This window comes from Bos grunniens, chromosome 15, assembly GCF_055505025.1.
Source record: "Bos grunniens cultivar Pamir isolate PY7600 chromosome 15, Bosgru_T2T1.0, whole genome shotgun sequence".
NCBI classification, from domain to species: Eukaryota; Metazoa; Chordata; class Mammalia; order Artiodactyla; family Bovidae; genus Bos; species Bos grunniens.
Genome location: NC_141179.1, coordinates 65,632,107 through 65,655,978, shown reverse-complemented (window position 1 = coordinate 65,655,978; position 23,872 = coordinate 65,632,107). Strand labels below are relative to the sequence as shown.

The following is a 23,872-nucleotide window of genomic DNA, read 5'->3' as shown; positions in this document are numbered from 1 at the left end:
AAACATGATCTTCTAACCTTCTGTTTAAGTTTTTGTTTTTATTTTGTCATTTATGTTTTAGATTTCTAGGAATTCTTTCCTCTTCTCCGATTAATGTTTCCATGGCAACTTGTACTTCTTTCAGAGATATTTGGATTGGCCAAAAAGTTCATTTGAGTTTTTCTGTGTGATGATGGTACAGAAAAATCCAAACTAACTTTTTGGCCAACCCAATATATCTTTCCAAAGGACAATAATCATATGAAGGCTTTTATTTTAAAACTTATTTTCTTTTCCTTGGTGTTTCTCTGCTCTTTACATTACCAGGTTTTTTTTTTTTTTTTTTTCTCTTTTAGTTATTTTATGCTGTCACTGATGTTGAAAGTTTCATCAAAAGTAATCCTCTCCTTCCATAATTAAAGCCAAGTTACTGTGACAATTGTTTAGAAGTTCTGTATTAAAGGTCAGGCCTAACTGGTGGCTACCCTGGAAACTGATCCAATAGTGAGCTGCTCTTTTACTGGGGCGCTCTCAGAAATAAGGATCTGGGTGTTCTCTTGGATGACTCAGTTTCTCCGGAAAGAAATCTCCCAGTCTTCTACCTGGGGGCAGGCTGCAAGTGCTGATCTAAGCCTGGCTGCAAGCATCCTAGAAGAAGCCAAGATCTCAGGAATAGTCTTTCCTTTCTTCCTCATTTTCAGGATGGGATTTCACCCTGAACTCCACCATCTCTAGGTCTCCCAAGGCACAGCAAGGGGACAGGCTGTAAAGTCTCCTGACTGTTTGGCATGGGGAGAAAAAAAAGACCTTGACATCCAAATTCTCTACATTCTGAATTTCAGCCAGAATTTATTAATTTATTACTACTTATCATAGCACCTGTTATCTCTAAGCCTCAGCCTTTCTATAGTGTCTGACCAGTAAAGTAGCTTCTTTCTCCATTGGTTACCCCACCCGCATTCCTTATTCCCTCGAAACCACTCAGGTTTTCACTTCCTCTGCTCTGGTAAGTCAATTTCCATTTCTCCAAATGTTTTCAATTTTCTAAAATTTGTTGAATCGTCTTGTCCAATGATATCTCCTCTTCCCCCTTTCTCTTTGTTTTACGCTATCCCTTTTTTTAAGTGGAAGTAAAATTCTTATAATAAAAAATTCATTTAAACCACTGTAAAGTGTACAGTCCAATGGCGACTAGTACATTCACAATGGTGTGCGGCCATCAGCTCTCTCTAGTTCCAAAACATTTCATCACTCTTAGAGGAAAGCCTGTGCCCATTAAGTAGTCACTCCCTACTCCTCCTTCCTCCTAGCCACGACCAACCTGCTTTCCTCTCTATGGATTCACTTGTTTGGAATTTTTTTAAACAAACAGAATCAAACAGTATGTGGCATTTTATGACTGGTCTTTTTCATTTAGCACGACATTTTCAAGGCTCCATGTTGTAGCTTACAAGAGCATTGTATTCCTTTTTATTCCTTCATTCCTTTAGTCCTTTTTATATGTCTTTTAATAATATCCCATTGTACATATTCAACGATTGACGGATATCTGCTGTTTTATTTATTTCCCATCAGAGGGGGATGAGAATTGGGAAAGGCAGATGATAAATGTGAGTGGTGCCGTGTTTAGACAAAAGAATGGTCCTAAGCATGATGCAAGTTCCATTCCATCAACCAGACATAAGCTTGGCTTTCATTTTCACCTCTTGTTTAAAAACTAAGCTCTGTGACCAGTCCTTGTTAGAACAACCATCAAAAGGTTGTAGTCCATCCCATCAGAGTCACAGGTAGAAATGCTTTCCTCTTTCCTGGCCTAGGATCTCTCAGCCAGCTGAGGAAATTCCCAAAAAAGTGTTTGGGAAGGCAGTCCCAAATTGTTTGGGGTTGTGTGGCTGTTTGATAATTAGATAAGTGTGTCTTAATTCCAAGAATTTTTAGAAGTAAGGATAAAACTGATAAAGTATTTCAAATACATAGAATAATATTTCTGCATACAAGAATGCATAGATAGTTAACATTTTGTTTGTTGTTTAGTCACTAAGTCATGTTTGACTCTGTTGAGACTCCATGGACTGTAGCCCGCCAATCTCCTCTGTCCATGGGATTTCCCAGGCAAGAATACTGGAGTGGGTTGCCATCTCTTTCCCCAGGGGATCACATAAGAACATATACTCTCATTCTACTGAATCATATATTCTATTCCTTAGAACTGGAGCCAGGTAATTCTAAAACATGGGCAACACCCCAGTTGGAGAATTAATGCAAAGTAATAAATGTATATTCTTAGGTGTCATGGCTCATTTTCAGAATATCTTAGGTGTATATAAAATAGCCTATAGAGAAAGAAAATTAAAATAAAAGGTTATGTGGTGCTACTGCAATGTAATTTGCCAAAGAGATTAATTCCTAAGTCAATATCTAGAACAATAGCATTCAGTGTGCTTATATTGAAGTGTCAACCTCAGACTCTTGAATTTCTTAAAACTATAAAGTCAGAACCACTCCTGGAAAAGGTGGGGCATACTTCCCTAATGCCCAGTTGATCAGGTAATGAAAAAAAAAAAAAAAACACCACAAGCACCCAGAAAAAAAGAGTTCAAGGCAAATTCTTATTTCAACTTGGCCTTATACTTTGGCACCACTGGACATAATACTGACCTTCCTTTGTTCTGATTTCCTCTGCCAGCTTTCTCAGGATTCTGAGCCAGGGGAGTTTCAGCCCTTCCTGGGAGACCTCTCAGATCACATGAGAAGCAGAGGCCGCAGGGCTGGAGGCAGATTCCCTGGGCAGGCGGATTCCCCGCACCCCTGCCTGATCAGGTGAGGGCACTGGACCCAGATTTGCACCAGTACACGAGTTTGCTTCCTATCACATCTGCCCTCTCTCAGGATAAGAAAGTCATGGGCACATCTTAATCAAGTCCAGAAAGCGCCACACTGGAGGTTTCCAGTTCTCTGATCACCCTCTTCACAGGTTGAGAGGCAGATTCCATGAGATGAGTACCAAGTAGCCACTGGAGGAGGTGTGGCAGAGCTCTGGCCCATCTCCCATGCAGGCAAGCACAGCAAGGCTTGACAGAAACATCGACAGGTACACAAGAGTAGGACACAGCAGCAAAACATCAACAAGGCAGAGAGGCTGGGAAGGGAGACACAGCGAAACAAGTTAGTCAGCATATTTGTCAGATGGATAAGGGAAGGGCTCTTAGGAAAGACAAATGCAAGTATTGATGATGTTATTCCAGAAGAGACTGCAAAAAAGGCTTCCTCTCTGGTCCAATTCATCACCCCCAGTGACTATCCCTGTAACCATCATCATCCCATCACCATTATCCCATCATCACCATCATCTTTAATACAAATAAACAATGAATGGGGCTTCCCTGGTGGCTTAGTGATAAAGAACTCACCTGCCAATGCAGGAGACATGGGTTCGATCCCCAACTCTGGGAAGATCCCACATGTTGTGGGGAAACTAAGCCCATGGACCACAGCTACTAAGTCTACATGCCACAGCTGCTGAAGCGCACACGCCCTGGAGCCCGTACTCCACAAGAGAAGCCATCACAATGAGCGTGCTGCAACTAAAGAGTCGCCCCCACTCGCCACACTACAGAAAAATCTGAACAATGAAAACCCAGCACAGCCAAAAACAAATAAATAAAAAATAACTGAATGAGTGGCGGCCTGTACACTGCTGATCACACCCAACATGATCATCCGTGTCAGGATTATCACAGCATCCCCACTGGCACCATCATCAGCACCGCAGCCCTTGGATAAAAAATGTCCATGTACCCATCGTGCTGTGGTACTCTGCAAAAAGAGCAAGAAAAAACTGACCCAGGCCAGTCCTCTAGGACTGCACGATCACTATTGTTACTATTAGCTAAAATGAATCTGATGTTTACCATGTCCCAGACACTGTGTAAGGATTAAACCTTACAAAACCCTATGAGGTATTAATGCCTCATCCTACTGAGAAGATAGATTTAGAGAGATTAAGTGATGTGTCCAAGATCCCATGTCTAAGGAGTGGTGGAGCCACTGGATTTGGCCCTGAATATGAACCCAGGGTTTCCAGCTTTACCACCCTATGCTGTATATTGCCTCCCACAGCCTTCCCAGCGGTCTTCACATTGGGGTACCTACAAAATATACCCACCGAGAGTGGCAGAAAAACTTTAGACCTGCTATTCATTTTTAGTTGTCATTTCATCATTTAGTTTCTATTTTATATGTGTTCCATAACATACTTAATTTACCACCATAATAGAGTATGTGTACAATTTATAAATAAATAATTCATCTCTGGATACACGCTGAATTTTTTACTGATAGAAGTATGTAGTCCAAAAAGCTTAGAGATCACCCATTTGAACAAAACTGACATGGGCTAATTAGCCACATAGCTAGGTAAATAGAAAACTAAATCAACTGGACCTGAGCGTACCTCTGAGGAAATACATCCAGTGTGTACAATTCTGAATCATGATAATAGTTGCATCCTGCAGAATTAAAGTTTGATTTCAACAAGTGACTAAAAACGAGGACATACCCTCTTTAATGGCGCCTCTTTGTTTATCGTACAAACTGAGCTTCTATTACTAATGTACCTGTTTTAGAAACAATAAACATGGATTAGTTGTCTAATAAATGCTTTAATTAAAGAGATATAGGATTAGTTGTCTAATAAATATTTTAATTAAAGAGCTATCATTTCATACCTTTCTAAGTCTTCTTTGAAAATGTCCCAAATTTTTCTTCACTTAAAAAGTAGATGTACACTTTTAAAAGGAATGTTTACCTTTCAGAGATAGATGACACAATTCTTGGGTGTAAAATGACACATGCTTCAAAATAATCTGGAGTCGGGGAATGAATGGGGATCAGAAGAGACAGAACTGGCCAAGAGCTGATCACTACTGAAGCGTGGAGATAGATATCTAGAGTATATGAGATCTGCCAACTTCTGTTTTAGTTTCATAATAAATAGTTTAAATGTTTTTCTTTTTTTTAAGTTACAACTTGATTTTTTTTCTATTGAGCACTGTCAAATTTAATATCTTTATACAATCCCTGAAATTCTCCAGGCCAGAATACTGGAGTGGGTAGCCTTTCCCTTCTCCAGGGGAATCTTCCCAACTCAGGGATCAAACCCAGGTCTCCCACATTGCAGGTCGATTCTTTACCAACTGAGCTATCAGGGAAGCCCACTTTAAAAAGACTTACAACTTGATTTTTTCTATTGAGCACTGTCAGATTCAACATCTCAGTTGGGAAAGGAGAAGAATGATCAAGTGTTGGATTTCACAGAAATTATTATATGCCCTTTCATATCTTCATAAAATCATGATTTTTTCTAATAAATATGCATTCATTGTTTGCTATTGTGCTAGAATCAACCTCACATGAGGATACAATTAAGAGGGGAAAAAGAGGCTTAAAAAAAAAAACACTGCATTAGCTGTATGGGGAAAAAGTCAGAAAACAAACAAACTTCATTATCATCGAAAGGAGTCCTTGGAAATGGAAAGAGACTCACAGACTTAGTATAATGAATTTATGATTGCCAGGGGCATGGGATAGTTAGGGAGTTTGGGAAGGTCATATACATACTGCTATATTCAAAATGGATAACCAACAAGGACATATTGTATAGCACATGGAACTCTACTCAGTGTTACGTGCCAGCCTGGATGGGAGGGGAGTTTGGGGGAGAATGGATACATGCATATTAATTCCATGGACAGAGAAGCCTGGCGGGCTACAGTCCATGGGGTCGCAAAAAGTCGGACACAACTGAGTGACTAACACCATCCACATATGTATGGCTGAGTCCCTTCACTGTTCACCTGAAACTACCACAATATTGTTAATCAGCTTTATCCCAATACAACATAAAAAGTTTGAAGTTTGAAAAAAAAAAAAAAAAAGAAAGAAATGAGTCCTTGCAAAACACTTTTCAGCTGATGTTATTGGTGTGGGTGACAACATTAGGACATTTCACACACAGACGGTTGACACAGAATCTGGTTGGAATCTGGAAATCATCACTCAGAGGCAGAGCAAACAGTTTGAAGGATCCCAGGTGATATCTCAAGGGACATACAGTGAGATGCAAGCCGCAGTTCCCAGAGGGACAAGAAGAACCAACAGATGGTGACCACTCTGCCGTTGGTATTAAGCCACAGAGCAGCTCGCCCACGTGTTCATCAAATAATGCAGAGAAGGCAGGCAATGGCAGTGTTCACCATGGCGCATAGCTCCTGAAAGAGCGGGAAGTCACTCCGGAAGGGAACACCCACCTGCTGGCCTCACCAGTGCTCCAAGAAACCAGAGCCATCCCTGCCAAGAGGCCTCAGGCAAGAGTCCTTCCAGAGTTCAGACTCCAAGCCCTCTTCGATCCTTTGTGTTCTGAGTAAGAGTTTCCACACTGAGGGCTCATTCCAATTACACCCCAAGATAAGTATCAAAATGATAGGTAAAAATAGGCTTGGCTTTCTGGCCCGGCAGCCAAAGGACACAGTGCTGCAGGGAGAAAATGGGCTGATTGGGATCTCTCGCGGCTGTGACGTCTTGTTGGAGAGCCGCTGAGGGCATCTGGGGCCCTGTCATCAGATTGTGCTACCGAGAAAGCTGTGGGGGAGAAGCACAGACATGCTTGTTGTGACACAGGCTTTCCTGGGAAGAGAGAGGAGGTGGACCCATCCGGTCCACCTCCCCAGGACATTTGAGACAGAACCAAAGAGGTTATGGAGGAGCCAGGATGACGTGAGAAAGGTGAGGTTGTTGGGCCCAAATGGTGGACTCTACAGTGGCCGAGCCCCGGAGTCACAAAAATTCAGAGATGGGAGAGGATGAAAATGTGACTAGTGTACCTCCATCCAGGTGAAGGAGCCAAGGGATGATATGGGGTGGAGGGGAGCTTTAGATGCTCCGTAATCCCCATCAACAAGCCTTCAGGTTGCCCGGAAGTAAATACACAATCCAAAGAGAAAACAGGGCTTGCTCTGCACAGACTGCTCCAGGGAACACCTGTCACCCCTTCTGAAGAGATCCACATCCCGAAGCACCTCCCGTCGAGGAATTTTGAAAGCACCCTTGCCCATCCCACCCTCCCAGACAGTTAATGCTTGAACAGACCCTACAAATGGTCAACATCCTTAGAGAACAGGACCTCACAGTCCCCAGAGAAAGCCTGCCTTGGGTCCGAATGGGACCATCTGGAAAGATTTCCTGGCCATTCGGTAATAGATACCATGAACATAAAACTGTTCTCGTTCCTCTTAACCCAGTTATTAATTTCTTGGATCTGCACAAAGGAAGCTACCTTCAATATGATAAAAGTTCTGCATAACATTCTTTAAGAGAACAAATGACTGGAAACTATGGGGGGATGGTAATAGACAATACATCCACTCAGTTGGATAATATTCAGCCATTAAAATATGTTCATACAGACAATGGAGCAATATGTAAAGATCCTCACAAGGTACAAGTGTTAAGAAATCAGGCTGCTGAATTCTGTACTCTTTAGGGTCAATCTATTTATTTTTACGAAGACTTATTCACAAAAATGACTAGAAATGATCCCACTTATATGAGGCACCTGGAATAGTCCAATTCATAGATACAGAACTAGTGGTTATCAGGGGCTGAGGAAGGGGATAATGGGGAGTTGTGGGTTAGGGGGTACAAAGTTTCAATTTGGTTAAAGAAAAGTTCTGAAGATGGATGGTGGTGATAGTTGCATAATAATGTGAATATACTTAATGCCACTGAATTGTACACTTAAAAATGGTTAGAAAGGTAAATTTGATATGTGTATTTTACCACAATTTTTAAAGACACAAAAATATGCCTAGAAGGAAATAAAGAAAAAATTAAGAGAAGCTGTATTTGAGTGGGACAATTTTACATGGGTTTTTTTTTTTTCCTCATTTAGGACTTTTTGTATTCTTTAAATGCATACGAGGAATATATCTAGTTGACCATGGAAAAATCCAATATACCTTATTTTAAAAAAAAATAAATTTCAACATGAGATTGCATAAAGCATACCTAATATCTTTCTACAGAGCTTTTCAAGGCAATAATAATAATACACTTTCCTAGGTTAAATGTCTTGCCTTGACTGAGTGCCCATTTTACAGAGGAGGAATCTGAGGCTTGTCGAGGTGGGTAACTTCTCAGATCACAAAGTGTGTTTGCGGAAATGGTTTTGATGGTAATGACCTTTGCAACCTCAAGCCATTGACAGAGAATGTGACCAACACAAGGTCACTAGGTCTAGACACTCATTTTGTCCTCAGATCTAAGCTCCTCTAAGCCATAGAGAAAAAACCCATCCATTATTTTGGAATTCCAGCTAGCCTCCACCTACCTTAACTTTTCAGCTTTCATGAGAAAGAAACAATTGGTTTGAAAAAAATCCTCCTGGATTTAATCCAAAAAAGACAACCTCTTGATGGATCCCATAGCTAGCCAACAAATTTCAGTAAACTTCCTCCACCCTCTGCTTCTCAGGATTAGGACCCTGAGGCCTTGAAACTGAATCATTAAGGACTTAGTTATGCTCAAGAGGAGGGACACCCTGAGGTAGGAAATTTAGACTCATCTATGTTGGAACCGTTTTTTACAACAAGGGCTACTAGCTGTTTAATATTATAATTTCAATCATTTTCATCACTTAGAATATTGAGTTACCTGGAGTGGCTATTCCTCCCACATTCTGGTTGTTTTTCGTTTTAAAAAAGGTAATAGACTATCCAGTGGACTTACATCAAAGGGTCTGAAAAGCTTCAACAAAGAAGGTGAATTTCATTCTATGTTCTAGGCATCTCTTAGTCTCACTTCACGTTGATTCCCATTCACTCCAATTCGCAGCTAACTTTAATTTCCCGATAGCCAGCTCCATGACCTTTGCAATCCTGGAAATGAAAAATCTGGCAGTTTGTCTCAAGCACAAGAAATATTCATGAGCCCTTTGCTAAATCCACGGAAACAAAGGAAAGCAATTCTGGTATCCAGCAACCAGTAATTAAGGAACAACGCCTCATTAGTAATAGCGAGAATATGGGGCAATGAGAGGTCTCAGCCAGAACTCCTGCGGAGCCTAGAGAACCAGCTTGGTTGGTAGAGGAGACAAACAGATACCAGTGAGTCAGTCAAGTTTAGCGTACACTGAACACCATTGATCCAGAGGGTATTCTGTGAATCAACACCAAATTGTCCTCTGAATCTCCAAGTGCTGTGGAAGTCACAACAATATAATAGGATGCCTGGAAGACAAGTCACGATAAAGAATTCACAGCCAAAGCTTGGAACAGGCATAGGGAGTGGGCTTCATCTCAGATGTCAGCTTTGATTGGCAGAGACTGCATAGAACACTGCACCAAGAAGGATCTGGGGCTCCTGTCCCAGTGAGCCGGTCAAGTGGTGTCTGTGCTAAGGCATGGGGAGGAGGCAACGTCAGTGACTGTACCAGGCATTTGCCAGCTGTAGCCCCAACTCTCTTGAGAATTACTTTTCTGGAAAAAAAAAAAAAGAAGTTGCCCAGGCAATACCAGCCACAGGCGAAATCAAGAGGAAGATGAAATTTGCTTTTAACAAACCAAGCTTCCCTTTGACATTTCCCTTCTCCCAGTCTCCAACCACCCTGATAACTTTCTGTTCTTTCACTAATGTGTCAGACCCTCCATTTTCTTCAGGGAGCTCATGACAAACAATTAAAAGGATTCACGTTTCAAAAGAAATCAAAATGTCCTTCAAAGGAGCTGATGAGAGGGAACTGGGACCACTAGTCAGCAGGAGGAGCTGGGAAGAAGAATTCTGCTTACTCCTGTGGGTGGTGATGGCTCCATTAGAAGGAAATCCCTGAATCTGAAGAAAGGAGGAATTCATGTTTCCACTGCCTGATCCTACCAGCCCTAACTCTGACTTTCTTCCTCTGTTACAACCAAAAACACAAAGATCTCTCTCACAAAATCTGGAGGCACTGAGTGGAGAATCCCATGATCCAGAGAAGCCTGGGTCCATCACATTGGACCCAGAGAGAAGGCAGTCGTGTCTGACTCTTTGCAACCCTATGGGCTGTAGCCCATCAGGCTCCTCTGAACATGGGATTCTCCAGGAAAGAACAGTGGTTGCCTTGCCATGCCCTCCTCCAGGGGATCTTCCCAACCCACAGATCAAACCCACATCTCTTATGTATCCTGCATTAGCAGGAGGGTTCTTTACCACTAGCGCCACCTGGGAAGCTAGATAGACGTCAATTCAGTTCAGTTCAGTCGCTCAGTCGTGTCCAACCCTTTGTAACCCCACGGACTGCAACTCACCAGGCCTCCCTGTCCATCACCAACTCCCAGAGTTTACTCAAACTCATGTCCATTGAGTTGGTGATGCCATCCAACCATCTCATCCTCTGTTGTTCCCTTTTCCTCCCGCCTTCAATCTTTCCCAGCTTCAGGGTCTTTTCAAATGAGTCAGCTTTTCACATCAGGTGGCCAAAGTATTGGAGTTTCAGCTTCAGCATCAGTCCTTCCAATGAATATTCAGGACTGATTTCCTTTAGGATGGACTGGTTGGATCTTGCTGTCCAAGGGACTCTCAAGAGCCTTCTCCAACACCACAGTTCAAAAGCATCAATTCTTTGGTGCTCAGCTTTCTTTATAGTCCAACTCTCACAAGTGGTCTTTTGTTCTGGGTTTATTGCCTTCCTCCTAGAAGTTACAGCTAATTCATCCAAACAGTCTTTTCTCTCCCCTCCGCCGGACCTGGGTTCCTGGTGTCAATAAAGATGGAAGAACAGAAGAGACTCAAAGAATGGAGCGAGGATAAACTCTGTAGCCAAAACAAAGGTAGCAGCCATCCAAACACAAGTCAAACTTGTGTTTCAGTTGACTTCGTCCTACACAGAGAGATACCCCTCAAAACCTCTCTTCTTCCTCCAACTGCCAATATTGTTATTTCAGAGCAGCTGGCACTGGGTCTCTGGCAGCCCTGTTCAGGCCTCAGAAGCCACTGGGGATGGGAGAAGGGAGACACAGCAGGAGAGGTGGGGGCCATCTTTCTTCCTTCATCAGGGAAAAAGCTTGGACAAAAGGCAGCAGAACTTAGACAAGGCTTTCTCCTTTTCATGTCCAGGGTAGCACCAAGTCAGGTCCCAAGGTGAGACTCAAGCTCATAGCTATGAAAACTAGATCCAGGTAGCAGAGTGAACTCATGGGGGGAGAGCACCATCTCTGATCTTGCCACGCATGCTCACTTTACTCAGGAAAAGTGAACCAAGGGTCCTGAATGGTACTTTACCCTCCCCGTTCTGAACCAAAGGAGTTTAGAGGCTGCCCTTACAAACCTCTAGGTCCCTGGACCTACCTCTCTGCTCTCCAAGATAAGCTAAGACATCTAGTAAGTGATGAATAAATGGATGAATCAATAGTTGACTCTGGGTCTTTCAGGCTGCATGGTCCACCCAGGGTTAGATCTTTCTGAGTAAGTCCCTAGCTGGTGAGGATAAAGGCTGTTCCTCTCAACCATTCCGTGGAGGCAGCTGATCTTATCAAGCCTTATAGCTAAATAAGCCTCATCTAGGGACACTCTGTAACCCCTGAGCCGATCCTAGTCCACCCAGTCAGGACATGTTTCCTCTACTGGGCCGTTCAACCTAGCCCTGCCCTTCCCAGCCTGGTTACCCCTTCATCCCTATACCCGCTGGCACATACCCAGCGTGGGTGAATTGTAAGTACTTTAGGTCAGGTCAACTCTGGTATAAATCATAGCTCAGTCATTTTTGGCTGAAAAACTCAGCAGGTTACTTAACCAACTGAAATAGAAGGATGATAACACTTCACTGGTATTCTATTACCTCCACTAATGGCAGGACTGCCAGGATGCTCAATGCCAGGGCACTCTGTTGGCAAAGTGGCCTATGCATATAGCACCCCCTGGAGTTGTGCTTGGTTAACTGCATGTAGCAGCCCTGCAGCGGAGACAGAGGTCTCATCTGTCCCGTCCCTTGATCTGCCATAAGTGCCCAGAATAGCGCCTGACTCAAAGTAGAAACTCAATAAGTGTATGAATAGGACCTTTGTAAGGACTCCATCACTGATGCAATGGACATGTGTTTGAGCAAACTCTGGGAGACTGTGAAGGACAGGGAAGCCTGGCGTTCTGTAGTCCATGGGGTCTCAAAGAGTCAGACATGACTGAAGGACTGAAAAACAACAAAGAGCTCCCATAAATGATTTGTGTGAACAGCCTAGTTTTGGAATAGATGCTCAGTAAATGGAAGTAGTGATTACTGTTCTTGACGATGTTACTGAGTATAAAAAAAAAAGCAAAATCTTCCAGGCCTGGCTTTTACAAATTCATGGGGTGCTGGGTGTAAATGTGGAGGACCATTCTCCATCAAGCCCTCAGCTCCTGATGAAAGTCGCTTTTCTTACATCCTTCCGAATGGTTGCTGGAGACTTTGCCCTGCTCTCCTGCTTGGCCTGGTCTGTCCTCTTCCTACCCCCAGCCCAGCTCTGGCCCAAGCCTGACCCCTAAACCACTTCAGGACAGCACAGCTGCCATCTGGCTGCCATGAGGATTGCTATCTCACCTTCGGGTAAATGTCAGGACTTTCCTCTCTTTTGGCTCTTCTTGGCTCCTTCATTTGGCATCAGGACCACTATTCAGTAGCCAGTCCTACTCAAAAGCCACGACTCCTTCTTGGAAACAGCACAGAGCTGAAAACAAGGGGCCCAAACATCTCTGCCAAGAGAGACATTGCACAGCACTAGTGCCGTGTTCCGGGTGAAGGGAACCCAGGTTTAGAGAGGAGGGCATGCATTCTCCCCTAATCTTGATGGAGGTGGAGGGGTGGGGGGTGGTGATGGATGTTTAAGTGCCTCTCATTCAAAGGGCCATTTTGGTTTTGTAAGTCAGATGACTCTGGCTTCACCCTAGATGTGTCTCTCCGTATTCACTATCACCACACCCAAGGGGATAATCTTTTTTCAAGGGACAATAGGTGGCTGCCACCTCTGTATAATATGAACAATGTCAGGAAGGAATCCACCCCAGAAATATGATCTCCCCGGATGACTGGAATTCCACCATTAATGATTCACTCCTTTGGGGTGAGCACACCCACTGTCTGGCTGTGCTGAAAAACACAAATTCTCCTGGGAGAGGTAACACATTAAGTTCCTAACAGCTGGAGTGAATAACTTCATCACGCTCCTATCAGGACTAATATCCTCCTGATAGGAGAGATAGGGAGGTGCTGGGCCCATGGGGCTGGGCTGGGTCTTGTAAGAATCAGAGAAGAGGGAAGGTATTGCAGTCAAACTTTGTTCTCATCACCAGGTGTCCTGGAGCAGGCCTGCCTTCTCCACCAAGGCAGCTGGCTCTGGAGCTGTTGATTTTCATGAGATGCTCAACAAAGGATTCAAAGACACAACATATACAAAAGACTAACTCTGTACCCTACATGTAATTGGTATTCAACACATGTGGGTCTATCCTGTCCCTACCATGGACGGAAAGATGTATTTGCCTTGAGAGGAGAGGGTTGGTCCACGTCTGCCCCTCATCTTCTGGGAAAGACAGGTCAAAGAAATCAGGTTTCTCCTCTACTCCTTATTCGAGCAAGGGCCTTCCTCTGTAACACCAACCCACCTGACCCATGGATATTTCACTGCTGTTGTGGGAGAAAGAGGGGTTGAATATAGGTGCTTGTTCAGTTCAGTTCAGTCACTGAGTCGTGTCCAATTCTCTGCAACCGCATAGACTGCAGCATCCCAGGCCTCCCTGTCCACCACGAACTCCCGGAGCTTACTCAGACTCATGTCCCTTGAGTCAGTGAACTGCTCAATGGGGACCTGGTTTATTGGTCCCAAGGCTGTGAGAGTTGGAAGAGCCTCTTGTTTGGTATAGATTCTGCTGTCCTTCCCAGCTCTGTGAATTCTCTCCTGTAGACCAGGCCCTGCTGGGCCTCAAGAAGCCGAGCTCCATGGACTGCATTGCCAGCCTCCTTTGTCCTCTGCCTTCAAGTTACAGTTGGCCAATGGGAGGTCCCAGAGGAGACTGGGAAGCATGAGGAGAGAAACATAAGCGATTAATTTCCTCCACTCCCTCCCTGCTGGCCAGGGTTGTGGCAATAGCTGAACCCCCAAGCTATGGTCACAGATTCCATGAGGCAGCCCCTCTCACGCGGTTGCAGTGCCCACGGGGAAATCTACCCAAGAGTGGGAAAGATTGCTTGCCTTTCTTGGTCCCTGGGCGCACTGCCGTCTCTTACTGGCCATCATCCCTTTATTTCCCATCCACCAGGATTGCTGGAAGGACCACATGGGATTTCAATTTCTTCACCAGTACTTGCTGAAAGATGACATGCCCAAGAGAAGAAGCTCCCCTTTGGGAGAAGCCATGTAGACATGTAGATTAAGATAAAAACCAACCTATTGCTCAGCCAGTCCATTCCTAAGACCCCTGGGCTCACCCTGGATGCCCAGATTCACTTTCTCCATCAGCAGAAACACTTTCTCCATTTGGGGCAGGGATTTTGAGGAAGATTTCTTTTCCTTTTGGTTTCTCACAGTCATTTTCATCACTTCTTTAGTTAGTGGCAATTTTTCCTAAAAGTCTCCACGTTGGCTGAGCCAAGGAGTTGTCAATCAAAGATGTTACACTTTCTTGAAGAAACACAAAACATTACACAGATGCAGGTTTGTCCTCTTTAACCTCTTTCTTTATTGAAATTGTCCAATTCATACTTTAAACCAGAATGTTGGCTATTCCCCAGTTCTAAAATCTCCACATGACCAAAAAAAAAAAAAAAAGAAGTTTTGTACATGTTATAAGGGCCCATAAAGTTCATCTCATTTCCAAAAGCTGGAAGGGATCTGCCCAAGGGTATATCAGTGGCAGAGCCTGGGCCAAAACCCTAAGATTCCTGATGCCCAGGATCAGTAGACTTCCTACTAGTCCACATATGTGGGCAGCCCACCTACTGAATCAGAGCTCTTAGACTATTGAATTGACTTAATTGTTTCCCCTACAAGCCTGTGAGTTCAGAGCCCTCACCCAACTGAATTTATATATCTGTTCCACTTAAAAGACTGAAAGCTAATAAGGAGGGAGCCAAGCCATGTTCACTATCCTACCTGCAGTCCCTACTTCTGTGTCTAGAACATTAATTCCAACTTGAATGGCATGACATTCTGTGTGCAGATCTCTGCGCTTCCAGGCATCAGATGTTCTCAGACATACTCACTCCCCTCAGCCCTCATGAGTGAGCACCATTGAGAGTCCATTGAAGAGACCATTGAGAGTCACCAGCACCTTACAGCAGCCCCTCAAGGCCATCTCGTGCAAATCCCATGAGAGGGGCCCTCACTCTCAATATTTGTGCACAGCAGAAATCTAGGTCAAATGAACATCCAGAAAAGCCTTAGAAAGAAAGAAATGGAAAGAGATGGCTTCAGAGCATGATGGGTCTGTTTTCACAGAAGGCAGCCCACTGTTCAGTGACTACTAGCTATTAGCAGCTCCTATTATTGAGTGTTTAATACCTACCAGGCCCAATTTGCATCTCCACGTGTATGTGTGTGTACACATGCTCAGTTGCTCAGTCATGTCTGACTCTTTGTGACCCCATGGACTGTAGCCCACCATGTTCCTCTGTCCATGGGATTCTCCAGGCAAGAATACTGGAGGGGGTTGCCATTTTGCATCTCCATACATGCTCTCAATTGATCCTTATAACTGTCCTACAAGTAAAGTATTATGTTCCTTGGTTTTTAGCTGAGGAAATCAGATTCATAGAGGTTAAGCCACTTACCAAAAATCACATCACTTCCATGTCTATATCCATCCCCCTTGATGATGATTCTTCTTCCAAGAGAACCCTGGATTTTCTTAAAACACCAGTTCATAACATCACCTGACTACCCCTTCCCCTGTTCATTACAATCCAGTTCCAAAATTTAAATTCAGGGAAAGGTGTTATGCACACATGCTTAGTCGCATCTGACTCTGTGACTGTTTGAACTATAGCCCGACAGTCTCCTCTGTCCATGGGATTTTTTGAGCAAGAATACTGGAATTGGCTGCCATTTTCTCCTCCAAGGGACAGGTGAGGATATTGACAAAGTGGAGGGTTCAAGACAATCCACCTGGTTTGCTCTGAGAGATGGCTTTGAGCCAACAGAGGAGCTGGTGTCCAGGGGGGCTGATAGCAAAGTCTAGCCCCCAGTTGCTCCTGTTCCCACTTCCACCTCCCACTATAGAATACTATCGGACTCATCAGAGCAAAGCACATTAGAGGTTTTCAATTCATTATATCATTTGCACTGCTCAACAACCCTGAGGTAAGAAAAGATTACTATCATCATTTTAAGATGAGGAAATATCAGCTCAGGGAGGTTGTTACTTGTCCGAATTTCCACAGCTAGTAAGAGGAGGAGACAAGCTCCAGGCCAAGCCTTCTCGTACCAGGATTGGTTCACCTCTCCCTGTCCCTATCCTTGTAGAGAGGAATGTGAGGGATGTGAATTAGATGAAGCCAAAGTAGCCTTGGCATTGACCCAGCCTGCTCTGAACCACAACCTCAGCCTCCACCACTGGATAGAGGAATTAAGTCATTCCGTGGATGACTTAATTACTCTTTAACACCAGCCAAGATGGCTGCCAAGCTCAAGACACAGCAGGTTGTTCTCTGCCTCTGGTGCCCAGGGGCATCCTGGGAATGGAAGGCAGGCTTTGGTGGCAGGGTCTGGGAGGAGAGCAGGGCTCCCTTCTGACAACAGAAAGCTGCAAGGTACACAGACTGGCCACAGGACAGAGTTGGAGCAACTATGCTAACTCAAGGAGCTTACAGTGTGGTGACCAATACTGTAGAATCCCATTTGTGCTATATGTCTAGAGGACACAGGGAGAGAAAAGATAGGGAAATAGAGGTGACAGGTAAATTCCACTTTACAATGCCTTTAGCACTCAGACTGGTTAATATGAAGGGTGGTGTTTGCGTTCAAACCCCAGCAACATCATTTTCCAGTTCTTACCTGAGTCTGTTTCCACATCTTCATAGGGTTGCTGGGCAGACCTGAGATGCTATGTGGACATAGCTCTGAGCACTTACTATATTCCAGGCACTCAGTACTAGCTATTGATTGCACCTTTCGTCTGAAGGACTCTGTGAGGTGGAAACTCTTCTATCACTATTTTATGATAAGGACAGTGTCTCAGAGAAGGTGAATAATTTGCCCAAGACACATAGCCAAAAAGTGCTGGGGCTGGGGTGATGAATGTGAGCTAGTTGCAACAATTCTAATTCTAACCTATGAGCTCTTTGAAAGCACACATCAGAACCTGGATTTAGTTTTTTTAACTATGAAATATTTCCAACAGAGAGAAGTAGTATAATATTACAAATGCTTGGGTAGCAAAAGCTCAGGCTAAGACATAAAATATTAAAACCGAAGTCTCTGCACCCATCCCTAATCCCTTACTCCTCACCCTCCCCAGAGAGAATGAATCATTCATTCATCCAGCATTGTTTGTCAACTACTTGCTCCATGCCATGACTGGCTTCTAGCTGTTGATTTGTTTTCAGCATTTTCCTGAATTAAGAATTCATCATTTCCATCCCTGTTCTATACTTTTACCATAATTCAGGTATACGTGTGTGTGTGTTAGTCACTCAGTTGTGTCTGACTCTTTGTGACCCCATGGACTGTAGCCTGCCAGGCTCTTCTGTCCATGGAATTTTCCAGGCAAGAATACTGGAGTGGGTTGGCATGCCCTTCTCCAGGGGATCTTCCCAAACCAGGGATTGAACCCAGGTCTCTTGCATAGCAGACAGATTCTTTACTATTTGAGCTATCTGGGAAGCTCAATTCACTTATCCATTAGCAATATTTGATATTTGTTTCATGGTTTGAAACTTTGTATAAGTATTAAAGCATTTCTAAATTGTTCAGAAATATCAGTTCTGTTCAGTCACTCAGTCGTGTCCAACTCTTTGCAACCCCATGGACCACAGCATGCCAGGCCTCCCTGTCCATCACTAACTCCCAGAGTTTATTCAAACTCACGTCCATTGAGTCGGTGATGCCATCCAACCTTTTGAGATAAAAGAAAGAGACAGAAACAGAGAGGGAGCATCCAATATATTAATCATATATATCATAGCAGTAACAATAAATACATTAAGTTGAACTGAAAAAATATACTCCTTCTTAGAAAAAGAAAATAGGAGCATCTCACTTTATCTTGAGCAATCTCACTTCAAACAACTCAAGACCATCTCCAAGAAAAAGAAATGCAAAAAGGCAAAATGACTGTCTGAGGAGGCCTTACAAATAGCTGAGAAAAGAAGAGAAGCTAAAGGCAAAAGAGAAAAGGAAAGATATACCATTTGAATGCAGAGTTCCAAAGAATAGCAAGGAGAGATAAGAAAGCCTTCCTCAGTGGTCAATGCAAAGAAATAGAGGAAAATAATAGAATGGGAAAGACTAGAGTTCTCTTCAAGAAAATCAGAGATACCAAGAGAACAATTCATGCAAAGATGGGCACAATAAAGGACAGAAATCATATGGAACTAACAGAGGCAGAAGATATTAAGAAGAGATGGCAATAATACACAGAAGCACTATACAAAAAAGGTTTTCATGACCCAGATAACCACAATGGTGTGATCACTCACCTAGAGGCAGACATCCTGGAATGCGAAGTAAAGTGGGCCTTAGGAAGCATCACTACACACAAAGCTAGTGGAGATGATGGCATCCCAGTTGAGCTATTTCAAATCCTAAAAGATGATGCTGTGAAAGTGCTGCACTCAATATGCCAGCACATTTGGAAAACTCAGCAGAGGCCACAAGATTGGAAAAGGTCAGTTTTCATTCCAATCCCAAAGAAAGGCAATGCCAAAGAATGCTCAAACTACCACACAACTGCACTCATCTCACATGCTAGCAAAGTAGTGCTCAAGATCCTCCAAGCCAGGCTACAACAGTATGTGAACCATGAGCTTCCAGATGTTCAAGCTGGATTTAGAAAAGACAGAGGAATCAGAGATCAAAGCCTTGACGTACAGCCTTGACGTACTCCTTCCCTGATTTGGAACCAATCTGTTCCATGTCCAGTTCTAACTGTTGCTTCTTGACCTGCATACAGATTTCTCAGGAGGCAGGTCAGATGGTCTGGTATTCTCATCTCTTTAAGAATTTTCCATAGTTTGTTGTGATCCACACAGTCAAAGTCTTTGGTGTGGTCAATAAAGTAGAATTAGATGTTTTTCTGGAACTCACTTGCTTTTTCAATGATCCAATGGATGTTGGCAATTTGATCTCTGATTCCTCTGCCTTTTCTAAATCCAACTTGAACATCTGGAAGTTCGTGGTTCACGTATTGCTGAAGCCTGGTTTGGAGAATTTTGAGCATTACTTTACTAGTGTGTGAGATGAGCGCAATTTGCAGTAGTTTGAGCATTCTTTGGCATTGCCTTTCTTTGGGATTGGAATGAAAACTGACCTTTTCCAGTCCTGTGGCCACTGCTGAGTTTTCCAAATTTGCTGGCATAAAGTCCCATCACTTTATGGCAAATAGATGGGGAAACAGTGGAAACAGTGTCAGACTTTATTTTTTGGGGCTCCAAAATCACTGCAGATGGTGGCTGCAGCCATGAAATTAAAAGGACGCTTGCTCCTTGGAAGAAAAGTTATGACCAACCTAGACAGCACATTAAAAAGAAGAGACATTACTTTGCCAACAAAGGTCCATCTCATCAAAGCTATGGTTTTTCCGGTAGTCACGTATGGATATGAGAGTTGGACTATAAAGAAAGCAGAACATCAAAGAATTGATGCTTTTGAACTATGGTGTTGGAGAAGATTCTTGAGAGTCCCTTGGACTGCAAGGAGATCCAACCAGCCCATCTTAAAGGAAATCAGTCCTGGATATTCACCAGAAGGACTGATGCTAAAGCTGGAACTCCAATACTTTGGCCACCTGATACAAAGAACTAACTCATTGGAAAAGACCCTGATGCTGGGAAAGATTGAATGCAGGAGGAGAAGGGGACGACAGAAGACAAGATGGTTGGATGGCATCACCGACTCAGTGGACATGAGTTTGAGTAAACTCCAGGAGTCAGTGATGGACAGGGAAGCCTGGCTCATTGCAGTCCGTGGGATTGCAGAGTTGGACACAACTGAATGACTGAACTGACGGGGGTTATGGAAGCTGATACTGCAATCTATTATAACCAAATTTCAAACTAAGATCTAATCGGAAAGAGACACTGATAATAATACAGCATTATGTTTGTATAGTGTGTTGTCATTTTTAAGGTATTTTCAGAAACATTTCTCTCACGATTATAACATGTTAGAAGGAAGAGATTGCAGGAATCCCCAGTCCACAGAGTTTCAGAGTTCATTTCACCAACAGAATACATTTTTTCCAAACTAAATCTTACCTAGAATGGCTCTAGCTTAAAATAAGAGTGGATAAACTTTCCTGGTGGTTCAGTGGTTAAGACTTTTTGCCTTCCGATGCAGGGGATAGGTGCAATCAGGGAGCTAAGATTCCACATGCCTCAGGGCAAAACCAAAACATAAAACAGAAGCAATATTGCAACAAACCAATACAGACTTTAAAAATGGCCCATATCAAAAATCAGTTCAGTTCACTCAGTCATGTCCGACTCTTTGCGACCCCGTGAACCGCAGCACGCCAGGCCTCCCTGTCCATCACCAACTCCTGGAGTCCACCCAAACCCATGTCCATCGAGTCAGTTATGCCATCCAACCATCTCATCCTCTGTCATTCCCTTCTCCTCCTGCCCTCAATCTTTCCCAGCATCAGGGTCTTTTCAAATGAGTCAGCTCTCTGCATCAGGTGGCCAAAGTATTGGAGTTTCAGCTTTAGCATCAGTCCTTCCAATGAACACCCAGGACTGATCTCCTTAAGGATGGATTGGTTGGATCTCCTTGCAGTCCGAGGGACTCTCAAGAGTCTTCTCCAACACCACAGTTCAAAAGCATCAGTTCTTCAGCGTTCAGCTTTCTTTATGGTCCAACTCTCACATCCATACATGATCACTGGAAAAACCATAGCCTTGACTAGACAGACCTTTGTTGGGAAAGTAATGTCTCTTCTTTTTAATGTGCTGTCTAGGTTGGTCATAACTTTCCTTCCAAGGAGTAAGCGTCTTTTAATTTCATGGCTGCAGTCACCATCTGCAGTGATTTTGGAGCCCAGAAAAATAAAGTCTGACACTGTTTCCCCATCTATTTACCATGAAGTGATAGGACCGGATGCCATGATTTTTGTTTTCTGAATGTTGAGCTTTAAGCCAGCTTTTTCACTCTCCTCTTTCACTTTCATCAAGAGGCTCTTTAGTTCTTCATCACTTTCTGCCATAAGGGTGGTGTCATCTGCATATCTGAGGTTATTGATATTTCTCCCAGCAATCTTGATTCCAGCTTGTGCTTCCTCCAGCCCAGCATTTCTCATGATGTACTCTGCATTTTTTTAATAAACAAATAAAATGAGAGTGGAAAGTCCAGAAGATTTCCCCCAACTCAGCCTTCTCCTCACCTCCTCTGATCCTTGAGATGACTGTGGAGACGTAAAGCTCCAGAGAGAGGTATTATATAATACTTTATTTCACAGATGGAGAGATCAACGTGACCCACAAGGGGGAACACAGCTTGCATCCACTGGTTCTCTACTATATGCCTAACATGCATTCCTCATTTAATCCTGCCAGCAGAGATGCAAAAACATAACTAGCCCATTGCAACATAACTACTTGCATTTTTTTTTTAAGGTGCATTTTAAAAGTCCACAGGAGTGACAATAAGAGAGTTTAGATTTAAAGTCAATCTTGGGATGCCAAGCCCAACAGCTCTAGATTTAGAGGAAAACACCTCATTGCAGCCTCACTTGTCTTCACTACAGTCTAGCTGGGCAGATTCACCTGAGTTTATCTTGCAAAAGTAGGCTTGGTCCAAAAACATCTTTGTGACCTTATTGGATGCAGCTGGGTGAAGATGTGACCACCCTGAAGGCCAAAATAGGCCAAGCCCTTGGAAAAGGTGTCATATGAATAATCTGCCTAAAACCCCCTTCTACCTTTCCTTGGGGAGCCCAGTCGACTTCCTCCCAGCCTCCTGGCCTATATTCCCAAGACGCTCTTGCTGATCTGTGGGATTCACTGGTGCCAGTTTTCCTCTCTCTTTCTCCTGTGCATGGCATCAGTCCAATTCTCCTACACCTTGATCCCTGCTCCCTGAAAGCACTCTGGTGTAATCCAAGATTACTTATTGCCTTAACTTATTTAAAACATGCATATGCTTGAGGGAGCACACACAAAAATAATATTAATGGTGGAAATTTTAGGTGCCTGGTTAGGTCAGTGAGAGAGATACTTATGGAGAAGGAAATCTTCTTCTAATTCCCCAAAAATGTCACACAGATAACTAGAGTATAGTTCTAAATCCTTTCATATGCAATGTATTTATCTTGGTATTTAAGGAACCCTGGAATCTTTGTCTTCAAGGTCTTTCACAGAGGGAAAGGGAGATTGAAAGGCAGGCTCACCCTGATTTTGAAGCCAAGCACTTCCTGTTTTTACCACGAGTGATAGCAAGCATTCACCAAATTTCCAAGTCCTCCTACTCTACATTTCTTAACCTGCTTTGCAGCTAGGTTGGGGCCTAGCTCTGGCCCCAACTTGTAACTAGCTCTGGCCATTGATCATGGGCCTAATTGACATGTGTCACTCCTGAGCTGAAGCAGATACTGGATGATATGTGTCCTCCATTTCTCTGTTCCCCTATCTCAATGTCTTAAAGGTCATTTGTTCTAGATAGTATATCTAGAAGAAAAAGGAGGGCTAACCAGCCTGCATCAGATACTTAGTGAGTGAGAAATTAATATTTATTATATTAAATCATCAGAATGTGAAAGTTAACCACAACACTCAGCTATACTCCAATACAAAATATTTTTGGTGTTAATAAATAAATTAAAAATTAAAATTTTTCTTTAAAAAAAGTTATCATTATTTATTATTACAGCACAGCAAAGCCTATTTTGACTAATACATCAAGTAAAATGACATTTGAATACTATTTGTGCTGAATAGAATTGTTGGTGCTAACTCCCCATTCCCTGTAACTCAGGAGCTAGAAAAGAGAAATCAGCATTTCCCAGACACTCTTGAAGGTATGGTTCTAGAAGTAAATTAGGTTCCTCCAATAATGCCTTTGTGTGAAGCAGCAATATGACTGAAACATGAGTGATTAGAGGCATTTCAGCCACTGGACTCCTCATTCCAATGTCCAATCACCAGCTGCATGGATGCCAGAACCACTTATGGTAAAAGCAGGGGGGCATCAGCTTTCTAACCTCTGGATCATAGCTATTGAAGGATGACTTTGAAATAATTTAGTGGTACCCACCAGACATCCACTCCTCTATCCTTTACAACAGTTCTATAAGCTCTTAATCCCCTGAATTGAATCCATTTCTACTTAAAATTCTCAGTCTATTTTCTTCACTGAACTCTGACTGAATGTATATTGCTTTAAACAGTTTGAATCCCATCAAAAAAAAAGATAACAGAGCAGCAAGGAAAATGATGCAGAGCATCCCAAAGGCTCAGACCAGGGAAAAAGTAGATTCTCCAAGATCTCAGAAGTTTGGAGTTTGTGGTAGGATGAATTTTCATAAAACCATGACTTCATTTTAAAAACATGGCTTAATGCAAATCCTTCACATTGTAATTGAAAATGCAAAGGATACAATCTACCAAAACTGAATGATGAAGAAATAGAAAATCTGAGTAAACCAATAGTGAATAAGATTATATTAGTTATCAAAAAGTCCC

At 43.1% G+C, this 23,872-nt stretch overlaps 1 long non-coding RNA gene across 1 annotated transcript in view; it reads right to left on the bottom strand.

The window, feature by feature from the left end:
• Nucleotides 1-14,697: 14,697 nt before the first annotated feature.
• Nucleotides 14,698-23,872, bottom strand: part of LOC147358411 (uncharacterized) — a 39,796-nt gene continuing 30,621 nt past the window's right edge. Inside the window, exon 2 of the long non-coding RNA XR_015142253.1 lies at nt 14,698-21,500. This is a non-coding gene — a long non-coding RNA (uncharacterized LOC147358411). The remainder of the gene's footprint in view (nt 21,501-23,872) is intronic.